The 18,955-nt window shown below is 39.2% G+C and overlaps 1 protein-coding gene across 6 annotated transcripts in view; it reads right to left on the bottom strand.

The window, feature by feature from the left end:
* The window catches only part of NCOA3 (nuclear receptor coactivator 3), a 140,261-nt gene that overhangs the window by 99,838 nt on the left and 21,468 nt on the right, over nucleotides 1–18,955 (bottom strand). Inside the window, exon 1 of one of the 6 annotated variants that reach the window (XM_004746252.3) lies at nucleotides 8,932–8,950. The exons of the other annotated variants lie outside the window; for them this stretch is intronic. The gene's annotated coding sequence lies outside the window, so the exon portion shown is untranslated. Of the gene's footprint in view, nucleotides 1–8,931; nucleotides 8,951–18,955 lie in introns of those variants that run through there. 6 annotated transcript variants of the gene reach the window in all.

Below are 18,955 nucleotides of genomic sequence, written 5' to 3' on the forward strand. Positions count from 1 at the left end.
AATAAAAGAACAAAAGCTGGGGTGGTGCCTGGCTGGCTCAGTCCGTGGAGCATACATACAACTCTTGTTGCGATTCTAAGTTCAAAACCCACCTTGCGCACCGAGATAACTTGAAAATAAAATCTTAAAGAAAGAAGCAAACAGGGGTGCCTGGGTGGCTCAGTGGGTTAAAGCCTCTGCCTTCCACTCAAGGTCATGATCTTAGTGTCCTGGAATCAGCCCTGCATCTGGCTCTCTGCTCAGCGGGGAGCCTGCTTCCTCCTCTCTCTCTGCATGCCTCTCTGCCTACTTGTGATCTCTCTCTCTCTCTGTCAAATAAATAAATAAAGTCTTTTTAAAAAAAAAAAAAAAAGATGGTTAAAAAAACTTTAAATAAAAGAACAAAAGCTTACAAATCTGGAAAATAATTCTCTTTAAGTCATTTGTATTAGTCTGCAAATCCGACTCCCAATTTATAGAAAATACAGAGGACAGAACAATGTGTTAAATGATACCATTCAGGTGCAAAATCCAGACTACAGAAAATTTTGCACAACACAAAACCATTTTTTGCAACAAATAAACTGCAAGGTAAAAAAAGAAAAGCAGTAAGAACTTAAGAAACACAGAAGATGCAACAGCAAACTGTAGTATGTGCATCTGACTCAAACTATCAAAGCTGAGATTAAAGGAATTGAAAATTCAAACATGCCTGGATATAACATCAAGGAATTTCAAATGAGATAATGTGGGTTTTATTTTGTTTTGAATGCTGTAGTTTAAAGATACTCACTAGGAGTGCCTGGGTGGCTCAGTCAGTTGAGCATCCCACTCAGTTTCAGCACAGGTCTTGATTTCAAACCCAGCATGAGGCTCTGTGTGCAGCAAGGAGTCTACTTGAGATTCTCTCTCTTCCTCTCCCTCTGCCCCACCCCCTCCCACATGTGACCCTCTCTAAAGTAAGTGACTGAATAAATAAATATACTTACTAAAAACACGGATAAAATACAATATGTCACCAAAAAAAATACAATATGTTATCTGGAACTTGCTTCAAGATAATATGGGAAAGGGTAAATGTTCATAAAAATAAGACTGGCCCGAACTTAGTTTTTCTGAAGCCTAAGGGATAGTTTCATGAGAACTCACTATAGTATTCTCTCTAGTTTATACTTGCAATTTCATAATGAAAGTTTTTTTTTTAAAGATTTTATTTATTTTACAGACAGAGAACACAAGTAAGCAGAGAGGCAGGCAGAGAGAGAGAAAGGCAGAGGCTTTAACCCACTGAACCACCCAGGCGCCCCCATAATGAAAGATTTTTTAAACTGTGCTCATATATCCCTTAAGCAAGCCTTCACAGACCCCAAGTGAAGTCGTTTCAAGACACCATGCAAATGAACGTTAACAGCTCTGACTACAAACAGAAGTCAGGAAATCAATGTGCATAGAAGCATCTTGATGCTCTGAGTATTTATGAAAATAGTCTTTCTTCTATAAATTTTCAGAATTCTGAAGGCTAGACCTCAAAAAGAGTAACAAATACTTTCTCTAGAATATCATCATTTAACATCATCAGTGTATTAGTGTGTATTTAAAAGACAAACTCCAGTGGCGCCTGGGCTCAGTGGGTTAAAGCCTTTGCCTTCAGCTCAGGTCATGATCTCAGGGCCCTGGGATTGAGCCCCGCATCAGGCTCTCTGCTTCCCCCCTCTCTCTGCCTGCCTCTCTGCCTACTTGTGACCTCTCTCTGTGTCTAATAAATAAATAAAATCTTTAAAAAAAAAAAAAAAACCTCCAAAAATAAATAAATGGCATTATGCAATAAAACCACTACCTGCTTATTTCTATTGTAACAGGAAAATACATGTATCAACTTTCAGGTATATAAGTGTTCTAAAATTTGTGAACTTTATTTGGATTATATATTTGTATATATTTATAAAAATACATATATGTAAATTATATACATAAGTATACATATATACATAAGTACCCCCCAACATAAGGCTAGCAACCAGGACAAAAGAATTAAAAATATCACAAAAACTTATCTAAGAGGGTACAACTCTGACTTTTATTTATTCCGATTATCTTTATGCCTCATCAAATAAACTTCCACGTCTGACAGTTATATCTACCTAACACAACACCAAAACACTATAAACCTCTGACTATATACTTCTGTTCAAAATCCTACTTCCTACTACATCTTTCCTTAAGATGTAAAAGGGAGAAAACAAACTATTGTACATATTTGTGCTTTGCTAATTCACATCAACATAATGAGTTTTTTTTAAGATTTTACTTATTCGGGAGAGAGAGCAGGCAGGAGCAGGAGTGAGAGGGAAGGAGCAGAGGAGAGGGAGAAGCAGACTCCCCGCTGAGCAGGGAAGCCACATCCGGCTGGATCCCAGGACATTTGGGATCACGACCTGAGCTGAAGCCAGACGCTTAAATGACTGAGCAACCTAAGCATACCACATCAAATCAAACTTAAAGTCAAAATTTCAGAAACAGAAAAATGTATTTTATTTATAAGCAGCCAGATTTATTAAAATGCAAATCTGAAAGTTTCAAAAACTGCAATTTATAATATTTCCAACTATAATTGCAGCATGAAGAAAAACTCCCATCACTTTAAATGGTCTCCTGATTTAATAAAATGTTTAAAAAGTAAAATAGGGGAGCACCTGGGTGGCTTAGTTGCTCATCCCAGCATCCTGGGATGGAGCCTCATATTAGGCTCCCTGGGGAGCCTACTTCTCCCTCTCCAGCTCCCCTGTGTCTTGTGCTCCCTCACTCTCTCTCTCTCTCTTATCAATAATTTTTTTTTTAATATTAAAAAAGGGACACCCGGGTGGCTCAGTCGGTTAAGCAGCTGCCTTCAGCTCAGATCATGATCCCAGAGTTCTGGGATGGAGTCCCATATCTGGCTCCTTGCTCAGCAGGGAGGCTACTTCTCTCTCTCCCTCTGCCTGCCACTCTTCCTGCTTGTGCGCTCTGTCTCTGTCAAATAAATAAATAAAATCTTTAAAAAAAAAAAAAATCTTGAAAAAAAAGTAAAAAAGGTATGTGTTTCCCCTATACGAAAGTAAAGACTTCACAGACAAAATACAGAACAGGGGCCCCTAGGTGGCTCAGTCATTAACAATCTGCCTTCAGCTCAGGTTATGATCCCAGGGTCCTGGGATCAAGCCCCAAATCGGGCTCCCTGCTTGGCAGGAAGCCTACTTCTCCCTCTCACACTCCCGCTGTGTGTGTTCCCTTCCTCGCTGTTTCTCTGTCAAATAAAATCCTTTAAAAAAAAAAGAATAACTTAGAAGAGCCATCTTATACTACATGACCAAAAACCTGCTCATGTCTCTTTTAACAAGAAAACACGTTTATCTGGGCACCTGGATGGTTCAGTCATTAAGTTTCTGCCTTCTGCTCAGGTCATGATCCTGGGGTCCTGGGATTGAGCCCCACATTGGATGCCCTGCTCAGCAGGAAAACTACTTCTCCCCCTCTACTCCCCTGCTTGTGTTCCCTCTCTCGCTCTCTCTCTCCGTCAAACAAATAAATAAAATCTTTTAAAAACTTATACACCTTGGGGCGCCTGGGTGGCTCAGTGGGTTAAAGCCTCTGCCTTCGGCTCAGGTCATGATCCCAGAGTCCTGGGATCGAGCCCCACGTTGGGCTCTCTGCTCCGAGGGGAGCCTGCTTCCTCCTCTCTCTCTCTGCCTGCCTCTCTGCCTACTTGTGCTTTCTCTCTGTCAAATAAATAAAATCTTTAAAAAAAAAAAAAAACTTATACACCTTATTTTTAAAACACATTTAACCTTTTAAGGGAAACAAATCGAAAAAGGGATATATAGTAGGAGCGCCTGGGTGGCTCAGTCATTGGGCATCTGCCTTTCATGCGCAGGTCATGGTCCCAGGGTCCTGGGATCAAGCCTGGCATCCGGCTCCCTGCGCCACATGGGGCCTGCTTCTCCCTGGCCCATTCCCCCTGCCTGTGTTCGCTCACACTTGCGCTCTCTCTGTCAAATATATAAATAAATAAATAATTTTTTTAAAAGAAACAGAAAAAGGGATCTAATAGACATGCTCTGCAGTCAGGCAGCATTAAATGTAATACTGATTATAACTAAAATTACAGAAATATTTAAATCACTCAGAGCCAAAAATAATTTTTCACTTCAGTACACACTTTCATAAAATAAGAGGACTTTATCTCCTAGATTTTTTAATACAAATAAATTCCCTAAGCTTTTTCCAATTAAAAGAAAGGGGGGACTGTAGGGGTAGACATGGCTTTTTAAGGCACAACACTAACTATGCAAGTCTTGGTCTTGTTTAGTTAAGGAGGTAGTGAGAAATCTATGCTTTACATGCCTAATTAGAAACAAACTAATACCGGGCGCCTGGGTGGCTCAGTGGGTTAAGCCGCTGCCTTCGGCTCAGGTCGTGATCTCAGGGTCCTGGGATCGAGTCCCGCATCGGGCTCTTTGCTCAGCAGGGAGCCTGCTTCCTCCTCTCTCTTTCTCTGCCTGCCTCTCTGTCTACTTGTGATCTCTCTCTGTCAAATAAATAAATAAAATCTTAAAAAAAAAAAGAAACAAACTAATACCTTATCAGCAGAGGACCAACTTAAAAGATAGTAGAAATTAGAAAAGAAACTAAAATGTTGCAAGTGTAGTAGGAACTATAAAATCTGGAGCGATGTCCATCACATAAAATGAAGTAATAAGATTACAGAAGAGCATGCAAAACTCCCTTCTTTCTAATGTATGCTAAAGTCTACACAGAAAAACATAGAAAAAAGCATACAAAAATATTAATAGTTGCTATCTCTATACTTCATTTTAATAAAGAGTACTTTTTATAAAATCAGAAAAGAACAAATCACTTTTTCTTAATTATGTTAAATAAAAAGTATACATAATATACACATGCAAATGAAACTGAATATAAAGCATTTGACCTTCTTTCCAAAAAATAAGCTCCTATATTATTAAAACTATTTTAAAATAAAAATAGTAAGTTCCTTATGGTACCACACAAAAATTTTAAATGTGTATGTACAGGAGGCAAAGACACACAGTACTAATTCTTACCTAAATTAATACTGCATTAGGAAGAAGTTATGATGGAATTTCTTTCATTATACTTTTTAATAAAAGTAGATATTCAAGCACAGTCTTGAGTATGTAAAGAAAAAAACTCCCTGCAGTTGGTTGCAGGCATGTTGGTTATTCACCTAAAGCAACCTTCACTCTAATCTTTACTTATCAAAAAGGAAACCATAGTAAAAACCCATAACTGTAAAAGGTAAATCAAATTTTTTAAAGACTATTTTTAAAGATTTTATTTATGTATTTGACAGAGATCACTGTGTTAAATAAATAAAATATTTTTCTAAAATAAGTTAATTAAATAATTATAAACAAATACATACATAAATAAAAATCCTAATGGATAGGTTGAGAAGAGAAGTGGATATACAAGTCTGGAAATAGCAGAGAGGTTAATCTCACATGAATAATATAAAAACATCTAACATATGTACAGAATATATATGTCCCAAAGAAAATGTATAATCCAATGTAGAGTTTCAAAGGAAAAAACAAAGCAATGGAACAACAACGAAAAGCAAAAAACAAACCAAAAAAACTTACAGGTCAAGGGGCATCTGGGTGGCTTGGTCAGTTAAGCACCTCCTTTGGCTCAGGTCATGATCCCAGGGTCCTGGAATCAAGCCCCGCATCGGGCTCCCTGCTGGGGGGTGGGGGGCCTGCTTCTCCCTCTCTTCCCCACTTGGGCTCTCTCTTGCTATCTCTCTCTCTCTCTCTCAAATAAATAACATCTTAAAAAAAAAAAAAAAACTTACAAGTCAAGAAAACCTTCCTGATGTTGAAAGACAAAGACACAGGGGCAGGGGTTGAAATTACATAATGAAAGTACTTAGTATATATATGCCCAAGGAAAAATGAGTCAGAATGACCAACACCAATACATAAAAATACTATGAAAAAAATCTTTCGGACATTCAGGCAAAGACAAAAAGCTAAACCTGCATATAAAGAAAGCCAGATTGACATCGGACTGTAACAGTGATGCTCTCTGCCAGAAGACAATGGAATGAAATATACTCTAGGAAAGAATTTTATAATTGGCCAAACCAGCTGTCAAGTACTGAAGCTACAAACTTTTACACATAGTGGAACTCAAGGAATAAGCACTTCCTGAGAAATTTATTAGAGAATTTCAGACAACCAAAATAACTGCAAAGTCCACATCAACACTAAAAAAAAAAAAAAAAAGGTGGAAATTAAATATATATTTAAACACACACACACCCCTAGAAAACTGAATGATAGGGGCACCTGGGTGGCTCAGTGGGTTAAGCCTCTGCCTTCGGCTCAGGTCATGATCTCAGGGTCCTGGGATCGAGCCCCGTTTCGGCCTCTCTGCTCAGCAGGGAGCCTGCTTCCCTCTCTTTCTCTCTGCCTGTCCCTTCTGCCTACTTGTGATCTCTGTCAAATAAATAAATAAAATCTTAAGAAAGAAAAAAAAGAAAACTGAATGCTAGTTATAACAGACACATTATAACATACAATTACTACATGTTTGAACAACATAGCTATCAATGTACCTAACAAAAATGAGAGGAAAGTGGGGCACCTGAGTGGCTCAGTCATCAGGCATCTGCCTTCGGCTCCCAGGGTCCTGGATCAAGCCCTGAATCAGGCTCTCTGCTCAGTGGGAAGCCTGCTTCTCCCTGTCTCCCTGCTTGTGTTCCCTCTCTCCCTATGTCTCTGTCAAATAAATAAGTAAAAATCTTTTTTTTTTTTTTAATTTATTTGACAGGCAGAGATTACAAGTAGGCAGAGAGGCAGGCAGAGAGAGAGAGGAGGAAGCAGGCTCCCTGCTGAGCAGAGAGCCCGATACGAGACTCGATTCCAGGACCCCAGGATCACGACCTGAGCTGAAGCCAGAGGCTTTAACCCACTGAGCCACCCAGGCACCCCTAAATAAATAAAATCTTTAAAAAAGAGAGAGCGAGAGAGGAAAGATAAAAATTAGAACAGGGTACCTGGGTGGCTCAGTCTGTTAAGTATCTGCCTTCAGTAAAGTTCATGATTCCAGGGTCCTGGGACTGACTCCCCTGTCAGGCTCCCTGCTCAGCAGGGAGTCTGTATCTCCCTCTGCCCCTACCCCCATCCCTGCTCCTGCTCGAGCTCATTCTCTCTCTCTGTCTTACAAAAATAAATAAATATCTTTAAAAATTAGAACTTGCTGTTTGCCTTATAGTATTAATTGGAAGTAAAGAATATTAGTTTAAATCAAATACTGGGGAAGAGAAAGAAAAGGTTACGAGGTAAAATTCAATGGTACTCAAAGTGAGAAAACAATAAGCAAAAAAAAGTAACGGTTGGGGAAAGGCTAAGTGTATTACATAAAAGTTTTATTATAAAGACAGCAGCTAGAACAAAATACAACTCTCGTTATTTTTTTTTTTTAAACTAAGAACTAGAGCACTTGGCTAGCTCAGTGTTGCTCTTGATCTCATGGTCATGAGTTCAAATCCCATACTGGGGGTAGAGTTTACTTAAAAATAAAACAAAATATTATATAAAAAAACAAATATGGGGCACCTGGGTGGCTCAGTGGGTTAAAGCCTCTGCCTGCGTTCAGCTCAGGTTATGATCCCAGGGTCCTGGGATGGAGCCCTGCATCAGGCTCTCAGCTCAGCTGGGAGCCTGCTCTCCACCCCCACCCCCCACCTGCCTCTCTGCCTGCTTGTGATCTCTGTCATGTGGATAAATAAAATCTTAAAAATAAATAAATAAACAAAGACAAATCATCACACACACTCCAAACCCAAAGCAAAAAAAACTTAAAAAGAACAAAATAAAACCAAAGGCAAAAGAGAACTGTAATGAAGGAGACTGGGTCCTAGAACTGAAAAAAAAAAAAAAGACAGTAGTGGAAGATGTGGTCTTATCTGTTATTTAGCTGGCAGTACTGTATCAATGTTCACTTCTCAGTTTTGACCACTCTATGTTATGCAGCTGATCAACTTTAGGGTGACCTGAATAAAGAGGATATACAGGAACACTATAGTGTCTCTACAACATTTCTTTAAATCTAAAATTATTTCAAAGTAAAAAGAAAAATTTAAGTTTGTGACACAATGTTTTTCACCACTGGACAGTGCTACTAAACCAATCTATTTTAAAAACTAGTAAATATAAAAAGAAAGAGGCTTTTATCCGGACTTTCCTATTTGAACTATATCACACTGGTTGACTAAATAGTTGTTTAGAAGTTTCTTTATTGAAATAGTATAGCTATTAAATGAAAAGGGTATAAAAGAATTAGAATATCAGCATTTGGGATGCCTAGGTGGCTCAGCTGGTTAAGCATCTGCAACTCAGGTCATAATCCCAGGGTCCAGAGATCAGGTCTCACATCAGGCTCCCTGCTTAGTGGGAAGTTTGCTTTTCCTGCTGCATGCCATTCTGGCGCTTGTACTCTCTCCCACTCTCTCTGACAAATAAATAAATAAAAATCTTAAAAAAAAAAAAAGAATATCAGCATTTGTTACTCCTAATAAATTATCAGATAAAACACACTGATCATCAGTAGCTAACATCACAAAGAGAAAGAGAAACACCACGCATCTCCTGATAAACCACACCACCTGGGAAGTCATCACCGTGTGGTAGCCAACCTCCAAAATGGCTACTGGGATCCCCATCTCCTAGAATTCACACCCTTAAGGAGTCCTCTTCCACAAAGTATCAGGGTTGGTCTGGATGACCAAAAGAGCAGAAATTACAGAATGTCACTTCTGTAGTTACAAAAAGCATTACAGCTTTCTTCCTGTCTTCCTTCCTCTCTGATCACCTGCTCTTGCACAGTGCCTGGAGGATACCCAAGCAAGAAACTGAGACCTCTTACAACAGCCATGTAAGTGAGCCACCTTGAAAGCAGATCTTCAGGGCCCTGTCAAACCTTCGGATCACGGCAGCCCTGGATGAAAGCTTCACTGTGAAAGACCTTGAGCCACAACCACCAAGATGAGCCTAACCTTCAGAAATTATGGAAGGAGCTGGGAAAGAAAGGAAAAGAAAGAAACTGTAAGAGATAATAAATGCTGTTTTAAGCTGCTAAATTTGGGCACAATTTGTTACACAGTAAAGATAACTAATATATTTACCAAAAGTAATAACTGAGCCTTAATCTGACCAAGCCTTGACAGCCAAAGCCAACTATCAATTTATTAAATAAAAAAAGAGGGCCAACTTAAACAATACCATAAGAATATATTCAGTAAAATCTAGACAATAAGATACTACAGAGAAAAAAACATAATAAATTCAAAGGACAAAAGGAGATGGAGGAGTAACCTATATTTAAAGAAACTTAAGATACATAACAACCAAATTGTAATGTGTGAATCTCCTTTGGATTTGATTCAAACAAACAAAGGAAAGAACTAGAAGATTAAATTGTGATTGTATATTTGGTGCTACTAAGATATATTATAATTTTTGTATTTAATAAAGGTATTATGGTTATGTACTTGTTTTTTCTGAAAGACTGTCTTTATCTTTTAGAGACACTTAAGGAAATCATAAAATGCCTGATTATTTGCTTCAAAATAATATGGGGGAAGAGAGTAAATGGACATATAGATGAAACAACATTGGCCATAAACCTGAATGAGTGATGAGTAATGGGGACCAATACTATTCTACTTTTCAGGTTTGAAATTTGCCAAAATACAAGAAGAAAAAAGTAGTACAGCTGCAAGAGGATCAAGAAAACAATAACCTAAGGGGCGCATGGGTGGCTCAGTGGATTAAGCCTCTGCCTTTGGCTCAGGTTGTGATCTCGAAGGTCCTGGGCTCCAGCCCCGCATCAGGCTCTCTGCTCAGCAGGGAGCCTGCTTTCCCCTCTCTCTCTGTCCACTGCTTTGCTTACTTGTGATTTCTCTCTCTCTCTGTCAAATAAAGAAATAAAATCTTAAAAAATAATAATAACCTAAATTGGAGATAAGATCAGTAGAAAATTCTCAGACTATAAGAGACTTTTACCCAATTTTAGCTGTGTCTTTCTCAAAACCTCTCCTTCAAGCAAGGATACAGAGTTCTAGAACTCTGGGTTGAAGAGAGCTCACATGTATTCCACTAAATTTGAGAGCAGTTATTAAGTTATAAGTTGAGACAGCTACCTAAAAACAGACTAGGTCTGTCTGTGATGATGAAAAAGTTACAGAAATACAAAGATATCACTGATTTGTACACTTAAAAATAGTAAATTTTAGGGGCACCTGGGTGGCTCAGAGGGTTAAGCCTCTGCCTTCGGCTCAGGTCATAATCTCAGGGTCCTGAGATCGAGCCCCACATCGGGATCTCTGCTCAGCAGGGAGCCTGCTTCCTCCTCTCTCTCTGCCTGCCTTTCTGCCTACTTGTGATCTCTGCATGTCAAATAAATAAATAAAATCTTTAAAAAAAAAAAAAAACTGTGCTTTAAAAAAAATAGTAAATTTTAGGGCGCCTGGGTGGCTCAGTGGGTTAAGCCGCTGCCTTCAGCTCAGGTCATGATCTCAGGGTCCTGGGATCGAGTCCCGCACCGGGCTCTCTGCTGTGCAGGGAGCCTGCTTCCCTCTCTCTCTCTCTCTGCCTGCCTCTCCATCTACTTGTGATTTCTCTCTGTCAAATAAATAAATAAAATCTTAAAAAAAAATAGTAAATTTTATGTATTTACCACAATAAAAGAATTTTTAAATGATTAGATATATTACATACAAGATATATATTAAAAGGCATAACTTCATCTTGTATAAAAACATACAAGCTACAAAGAATGTAATGAAAAATACTAGAAGGGCACCTAGCTGGCTCAGTCAGAGGTACATGAGACTCTTAATCTTGGGGTTGTGAGTTCAAGCCCCATGTTGGATATAGATAAATAAATAAACCTAGAAAAAAAAAAAAAGAATACTGGGGCACCTGGGTGGCTCAGTCAGTTAGGCATCCGACTCCTGGTTTCAGCTCAAGTCATGATCTCAGGGTCATGAAATCATGCGCCACATGAGGCTCTGTGCTCTACGGGGGGAGTCTGCTTGGAATTCTTTCTCTCTGCCCCCATGCTCCTTCCCTCCTCTCCCACTAATATATTTTTTTTTTAAAGATTAAAAAAAAAATACTGGAAATGCAGGCATTAAATTCAGAAATTTTTATCAAAAAACATTATAGAAGTACTTTCACATTTTCTTTTTTTTCCCCACAGATGTTTTCAAAGGCAAATGCCTTGTGTTTAAATATGTGAAATTTGGGAGCCTGCGTGGCTCAGTTGGTTAAGCAACTGCCTTTTGCTTGGGTCATGATGCCGGAGTCCTAGGATGGAGTCCCCTGTCAAACTCCCAACTCTGCGGGGAGTCTGCTTTTCCCTCTGACCTTCCCTCTCATGCTCTCTCTTCTCATTTTCTCTTTCTCAAATACATAAATAAAATCTTTAAAATAAATGAATAAATATTATATTTATTTTGCTAAATGAAAATAATCAGTTAAAGACCAATTAAATCCCCCACCCCGAGAAAACATGGGCAAAAAATACGAAGTTTATTGAATAAAGAAAAACAAATAGGGGCGCCTGGGTGGCTCAGTGGGTTAAGCCTCTGCCTTCGGCTCAGGTCATGATCCCAGGGTCCTGGGACCGAGGCCCACGTCGCGCTCCCTGCTCAGGAGGAAGCCTCCTTCTTCCTCTCCCTGCCTCTCTGCCTACTTGTACTCTCTCTCTCTCTGTCAAATAAATAAATAAAATCTAAAAAAAGGAGGGGCTAGATATATAAATTATAAAGACACAGATAAGTTTGTAAACATACACAAAAGAAAATGCTACCAAGTGACTGCCTAACAAAGGAACTGGGAAACAGCAAAAACACAAAAAGTGGGAGGGAAACCTCACTTCACAGTCTTCTAGAGTCTGAATTTTTGTTAGCCATGTAAATGTGTAACTAATTTTTGTTAACAATATGAAAAACTGCTTTGTTTTGTTTTGAAAAAGGGGAAGAGAGACACATGAGTGGTTCAGTCAGGTAAGCATCGACTCTTGATTTTTCAGTCATGATCTCAAGGTTGTGAGACTGACCCCAGGTTGGGTCCTGCTGGTTTTGCTTTTGACTGATCCATAAAACAAGTGACGTGCTTTTCAACCCTACGTTGAGTACTGAGTGTCTGATTCAGGAATGAAGTCTTAAAACACTGCCAGTCAGTCATATCCTCCTGAAGTATGACTGACTATTATTTGTTTGCTATGCATCTTTAACTAAAAGGCCATACTGCCAAACACAGAAAACATTAGTAACATAAAGCAGATTAATGCTTGCTTCCAACCTTTAGAAGTTCATCATGGACTCTAAGAGCCACAAAAAATAACCTTCGCAATGGTTCAATAGTATGACTGTAAATGAGACAAGAGTGGCACTCAGGACACACCGGAAAGGAAGGCCCTTCTTCTTTTAATTTATTTACTGAGAGAGAACGTGTATGCACACCAAGCACTCCAAGCAGACTCCATGCTGAGCTCAGAGCCCAACATGGAACTCAATCTCACAACCCTCAGAGATCAGGACCTGAGCCAATAATCAAGAGTCAGATGCTTAACCCAGATGCTTAACCAACTGAGCCACCCAGGCACCCCATTTTTTCACCCTTCTAAAATGAGTGTTTTTCCCATCTAACTGATAGCTCATGGTTTCTTCTACTTTTCTATGGGAGGCAGTTCCTCCGCTCTCATATAGAGAGGAAAAAACTTAATGTACCAAAGTTCTTCATGTTCAACAGTCTGCAGTTCCATCTGTAACAAACACTAATACAATTTTAAAGTAAGTAAATAATCTCCCTAACTGAAACTATCTCTAAGGAATTCATTTAAATCCTTCCCTCGATTACTCCAGCCTCAAGCAATCTCTCCTTCCTCTGAACTCCAAAAGCAATTATTTGTACAATTTATTTGGCAATTAATCCTGCATTGCCTTGTTAAACCTCTTTCATTATTCTGATATGTTATTTAAATCTTCTCTAGTTATCTAACTTTCATGTTTATTTCTCATCTCCCCAAATAGACTATAAATTTCTTGAGAGGAAGAGATAAGACCTTATATATTGAAAAATATATATATATATTGAAAAACACAGAGTAGCTGGTACATGTAAATACAAAGATATTTGTGGATTTAGAAAGAAAAAATCAGTTACATTCAGAAAACATTCAAAGCCATACCAACTAAGTAAGAATCCTCAGGCCAGAGCTGATAGGCCTATGTACAATTTGGTTTCCCTAATTCCTGAAGAATGTGAGGTGGTAAAAAGGGCATGGCCTCTGCAATCAAGACCTCAGTTTGGATCCTCTGTAGCTTGAGTATTTGAACCTATAAACTTAACCTATAAACTCCAATTCCTTCATCACTAAGATAAGGACAGTATACCCACCTATAAAAGGCTTTATGATTGTTAAATAAGAGTTGATATAAAACCACAGGATTCCTTATTTCAGAGATTCTTAATTTTTCTTTTTTAAGACTGTATCTACTTGACAGAAAGAGACACACACAAGAAAGGGGAACATAAACAAGGGGAGTGCGAGAGGGAGAAGCAGGCTTCCAGTCGAGCAGGGAGCCCAATGCAGGCTCGATCCCAGGACCCTGGGATCATGACCTGAGCTGAAAGCAGATGCTTAATGACTGAGCCATCCAGGCTCCCCTCTTGAATTTTTTTCATCTGTGAAATCAGAGGATGTCCTTCTATCTTCAGTATCCCATAGCTGAACTGGCAGTTTTACCTAGCAGTACATAAAATAATGCGTTGTATAATGTGAACCTGATTAAATTTGGTAACAGCTAGCAGCATCCTCAATAAATGCTAGCTTCAACTCCCCTCTCCTTCACAGCCATTCACACACTATCATATGAACAGGAAACAATTCCTTCAGCAGCACAGATGGAAATGCCAACAAATGTATTCAAAGTGCTGAGTACTTTGGCATATAGTATATCCTCAATAAATAGGAACCATTACTACTGCTTCTCTGAATTCATTGCAGAAATATCTGAGTGCCTACTATGTACATGCCATCATTCTTGGCACTAAAGATACAGCAGTAAACAAAGTAACTCCCTGTCTTCACAGAGTTTATGTCCTATTAGTACATATACTTTCTATGGCACACAAAAGTAGTTAAAAAAAAAAATCACAAGTGAGTCAACAGATTGTCCCATATATTGAAAAGCTAAGCAGAAAGATACTAAAACACAACCAAAACTCAAAATAAAGTCCTGGAAGCAAAACAAGGCATTCAAGCATTTCTGCTCTAAGCAAAGGTTTGGGAATAAGTAGAACCAGAAGAGCTACTAAATAGGAAGGGAGGGAAGGAGGCAGGAAAGAAGGGAGGAAAATAGGGGAAGGGTAGGGGGAAAAGGAAAGAAGAAAAAGGGGGAAAAAAGGACAAGAAAGGGAAATATAACATCACCTCCAGTTTCTAAAATTAAAACATACATTAAATTCATTTGAAAGAGGAATAATAATTTGGGTTATTTGTGAAACATTAGGAGACAGCAAATTAGGTCTTTAAAAATCATCTTATAAATGTGTCAACGAGTCATTTTTCTAAAGCTTGTAAAGATTTGCAGCTAATTATAGCCGAAGATTTGAATAGCAGACTCTTAGAAAAAAGAATACTGATATAAGGCTCCAACGAAATCTCATGCAAATAAAAGCAAAGGGAAAAGGAGTTAAAAAGCATAACTGACCAACAGTTAGGACTAAGTCTGAAAAACTACTCTGAAAAGTAAGAAATCAAAGTGTAAAAGTCTAACATCATTTAATAAAGAGGCAAAGAATCCCTACGACCTTCAGAATGCCAAAGGCATTATAACAATTTGCTTTGCATTAAATCACAATACGATGTTATATTCATGAAAGACACATATTTGTGTGTTATATTATGTTGTCTGCACCAAAGCCTGAACTCCTTTCTGAGCAGGGACCTTTTCTCACTCATCTTTTTATCCCTGAGGATGCTTTACACAGTTAAGAAATTAGTATTTTTTAAAAAGTGTTGGGGCAGGCGCCTGGGTGGCTCAGTGGGTTAGGGCCTCTGCCTTCAGCTCGGGTCATGGTCCCAGGGTCCTGGGATCGAGCCCCATGTCGGGCTCTCTGCTTAGCGGGAAGCCTGCTTCCTCCTCTCTCTCTGCCTGCTTCTCTGCTTACTTGTGATCTCTGTCAGTCAAATGAATAAATAAAATCTTTGGGGGGTAAAAAAAAGAAAAGTGTTGGGGCACCTACCTGGCTCAGGCAACAGAACATCAAACTCTTGATCTTCAGGTCATGAGTACAAGCCCCATGTTTGGCAGGAGCCCACTTAAAAAAAAAAGCCAGGGCGCCTAGGTGGCTCAGTCGCTTGAGCATCCAACTCTTGGTTTCAGGCTCAGGTAGTGTGATCTCATGGATGGAGAGGTTGTGCCTGCCCAGGCCCTACTGCTAGAGGTAAGAGGATCTGTTCGAGGTGCTCTTCCCACTGCCCCTCCCCCTCCAAAGTCAATGAATAAATCTTAAAAAAAAAAAAAGTCCTCATGATGTGACAGAATTCAAGAAAATAGGTAACACTTTATGCAAATAAAAAAGCATTTAATATTTTTAGGTTCAAAATAACTGAGAGGGGCACCTGGATGGCTCAGTATGTTAAGCCTCTGCCTTCGGCTCAGGTCATGATCTCAGGGTCCTGGGATCAAGCCCCACATCAAGCCCTCTGCTCAGCAGGGAGCCTGCTTCCCCCTCTCTCTCTGCCTACTTGTGATCTCTTTGTGTCAAATGAATAAATAAAATCTTTTTAAAAAAATAAATAAATGAAGAAAATAACTATCTAAAACTTTTCATTCTCAAAAGATGACCATATGGCAAAGTAAGCTAAAGCAGACGTTTACTTTAAGGTTTTCTCATACCTCGTTCTCAAGCCTGAGAAGTGTACAATTAATCAACATTTACTGAATGGCCACTATGTTTTTAGTCCCTGAGCAGATCCATAAATTCAGCATGATCCTCTAAAAGGATGCCCACCAATATGACTCTTCACTTGGGGTACTTTGAAGCTCCACAAAGGGTGTAGAGATTACATAAATAAATAAAACTTTAAAAAAAATTTTAGGGGTGCCTGGGTGGCTCAGTGGATTGGGCCTCTGCCTTCCACTCAGGTCATGACCTCAGGATCCTGGGATCGAGCCCCGCATCTGGCTCTATGCTCAGTGAGAAGCCTGCTTCCTCTTCTGTCTCTGACTACTTTGATCTCTCTGTCAAATAAATAAATAAAATCTTTAAAATAAATAAATAAATAAAATAAAAATAAAAAATAAACTTTTTTAAATAAATAAATAAAAGGATGCTCACTACCTAGTCAGGGAGATTAACATCAGTAAAGCAATTTGTTACATATGCCATCTTGTGATGGGTACCAAGTGCCAAGGTAGGCAGAACAGACTAGAAGCTTGGTGAAAGAAATAACTACAAGTTCAGATGAACAGGAAAAACACAAAATTAAAGATAGAGCCTGAATTGAACCCTGGATAGTTTAACAAGAAAAATGAAACCAAAGCTTTCTAGTTGTTCAAGCCAAAAACTTGAGTCATCCTTAATTCTTCCCCTTCTCTACTGCCACACCCCACCCTACCCGCCATTCCCCACACTAAATCCATCACAAAATTCTGTTGCCTGTACCTTCAAAATACATAGAAAATCTGACCCACTTCTTATCACCTCCACTACCACCACCTAGGTCTAAGCCAACATTATCTCATACCTGGATTACAGTAATAGCATTCTAATAAATCTCCCTGCTTCTTGTCCTCTTAAGGCTACTTTTCATAAAGCAGCTAAAGGGATCTCTTTAAAGCCTAATTCAGTTTATTTGTTCTCTGCTAAAATACTACTGTAAAGAAGGGGTATGTGTATATGTATACAAGCACAAAGAAAAATGAGTGGAAAGACAGACGCACAAAATCTTCAATAATGGAGAATGACATTTACTAGTAATCTTTATTTGCTCTTTGGTTTATTTTCTCCTTTGTACTTTTCTGTATTTTCCACATGAACATGAATTATTTTTGTAACAAAAAATGAAATGCTTTAATTAGAAGGGGAAAAAATGGTCAGAAGATCTTTCTGGAATAACCAAAAATAAAAAACCCACAGTGGCTCTCCACCATGCTCAAAGTAAAAGATGGAAACAGTAGAGCCACCACCACTACCTCTCAGATTTCTTCTCTTACTACTTACGCCTTTATTCACTGTGCTCTAGCACACCAACCACCTTACTGCTCTTCAAATACACTAACAATGCTCCTACCAAAGGGCCTCTGCACTGGCTGTCCTTACTCCCCATTATTCACAAAGCTTATTTCCTGGACGCTCTATTCAAACCCTACTTTCGGGACGCCTGGGTGGCTCAGTTGGTTAGGCGGCTGCCTTCGGCTCAGGTCATGATCCCAGCATCCTTGGATCGAGTCCCACATCGGGCTCCTTGCTTGGCAGGGAGCCTGCTTCTCCCTCTGCCTCTGCCTGCCGCTCTGTCTGCCTGTGCTTGCTCTTGCTTCTCTCTCTATGACAAATAAATAAATAAAATCTTTAAAAAAAAAAAAAAACCTACTTTATCAGAAAAGGTTACTACCATCTAAAGTGTAAATCCCACAACATACATACACACCACTTTCCAGTCTCCTTATGAGGTTTTCTTTTTTCCATAGTCGTTCTGGTCCCTGATGTATCCCTAACATCTAGAGAACAGCCAGACACAGGGCTAGCACTCAATAAATCTCTGTAGAATAAACAAAAACATGGAAACAGAAATGAGAAGTAAAAGATTTAGGATAACTTGAGGATGTATGTATCAGGGGCTGAAGACCAAAAAAAAAAAAAAAAAAAAAAATCAATCTGATAGGAACAGAGAACACCTGGAGCAAAGAAGCCTTCCACAGGTAAAGAGACTTGGTTAACACTAAGCAACTAAAAAAAATGAGAGATCTGAAGGATGGAAAGTTGACAAAGACAAAAAAGGCTATGGGGCCAGAAGAAAATTTAGGTCAAGAGGAAAGGGATAAAATAGCTGGAAGAGAAAAGGGGCTGAGAAGAAGGGCGGCATGAAGAGGACAGAGAAGTTATAGATACAGAAGTCAAGAGGAAGGAGGAGACTGTACAAGGGGGGAGCAAGAGACCACAGAGAAGTGGAGGCTATGGTTAGATGACAACACTGTTGTTCAATTCTAAGACCTACCAATCCTGAAAAAGATATACATTATATGCCTTTAGTTCCAAAATATAAATGACTTATGAGTGCTAAAACACACAAAGATATGTATGTTTATCTGCTGTATCATGTTGAGCATTCAAATTGCTCACTGCAGAAATGCATAAGAATTTAAAAAGTTATGGGTACCTAGCTGGCTCAGTATGTAGAGCATCTGACTACTGGATCTTGCAGTTGTGAGTTCAAGCCCCACACTGGCTACAGAGATTACCTTTTTTTTTTCCCCCCCACCCCAGAGATTACTTTTAAAAACAAAATAAGTCAGTTAAGCATCTGACTTTTCATTCTGGGTCGGGTCCTGATTCAGGATCATGGATGGGATTGAGCCGCAGGTCAGGCTCCATGCTCAGCAGGGAGTCAGCTGGAGATTCTCTCTCTTCCTCTCCCTCTGCTCCTACCCCTACATAAGCACTCTCTCTCTAAAATAAATAAATCTTAATTAAAAATAGAAGAAGGTGTGCCTGAGTGGCTCAGTGGATTGGGCCTCTGCCTTCAGCTCAGGTCATGATCTCAGGGTCCAGGGATCAAGCCCCACATCAGGCTCTCTGCTCAGCAGGGAGCTGCTTCCCCTCTCTCTCTGCCTGCCTCTCTGCCTAGTTGTGATTTCTCTCTGTCAAATAAA

The sequence above is a fragment of the Mustela putorius genome, unplaced genomic scaffold (genome assembly GCF_011764305.1).
Source record: "Mustela putorius furo isolate JIRA1106 unplaced genomic scaffold, ASM1176430v1.1 tig00000592_pilon_pilon_pilon, whole genome shotgun sequence".
NCBI classification, from domain to species: domain Eukaryota; kingdom Metazoa; phylum Chordata; class Mammalia; order Carnivora; family Mustelidae; genus Mustela; species Mustela putorius.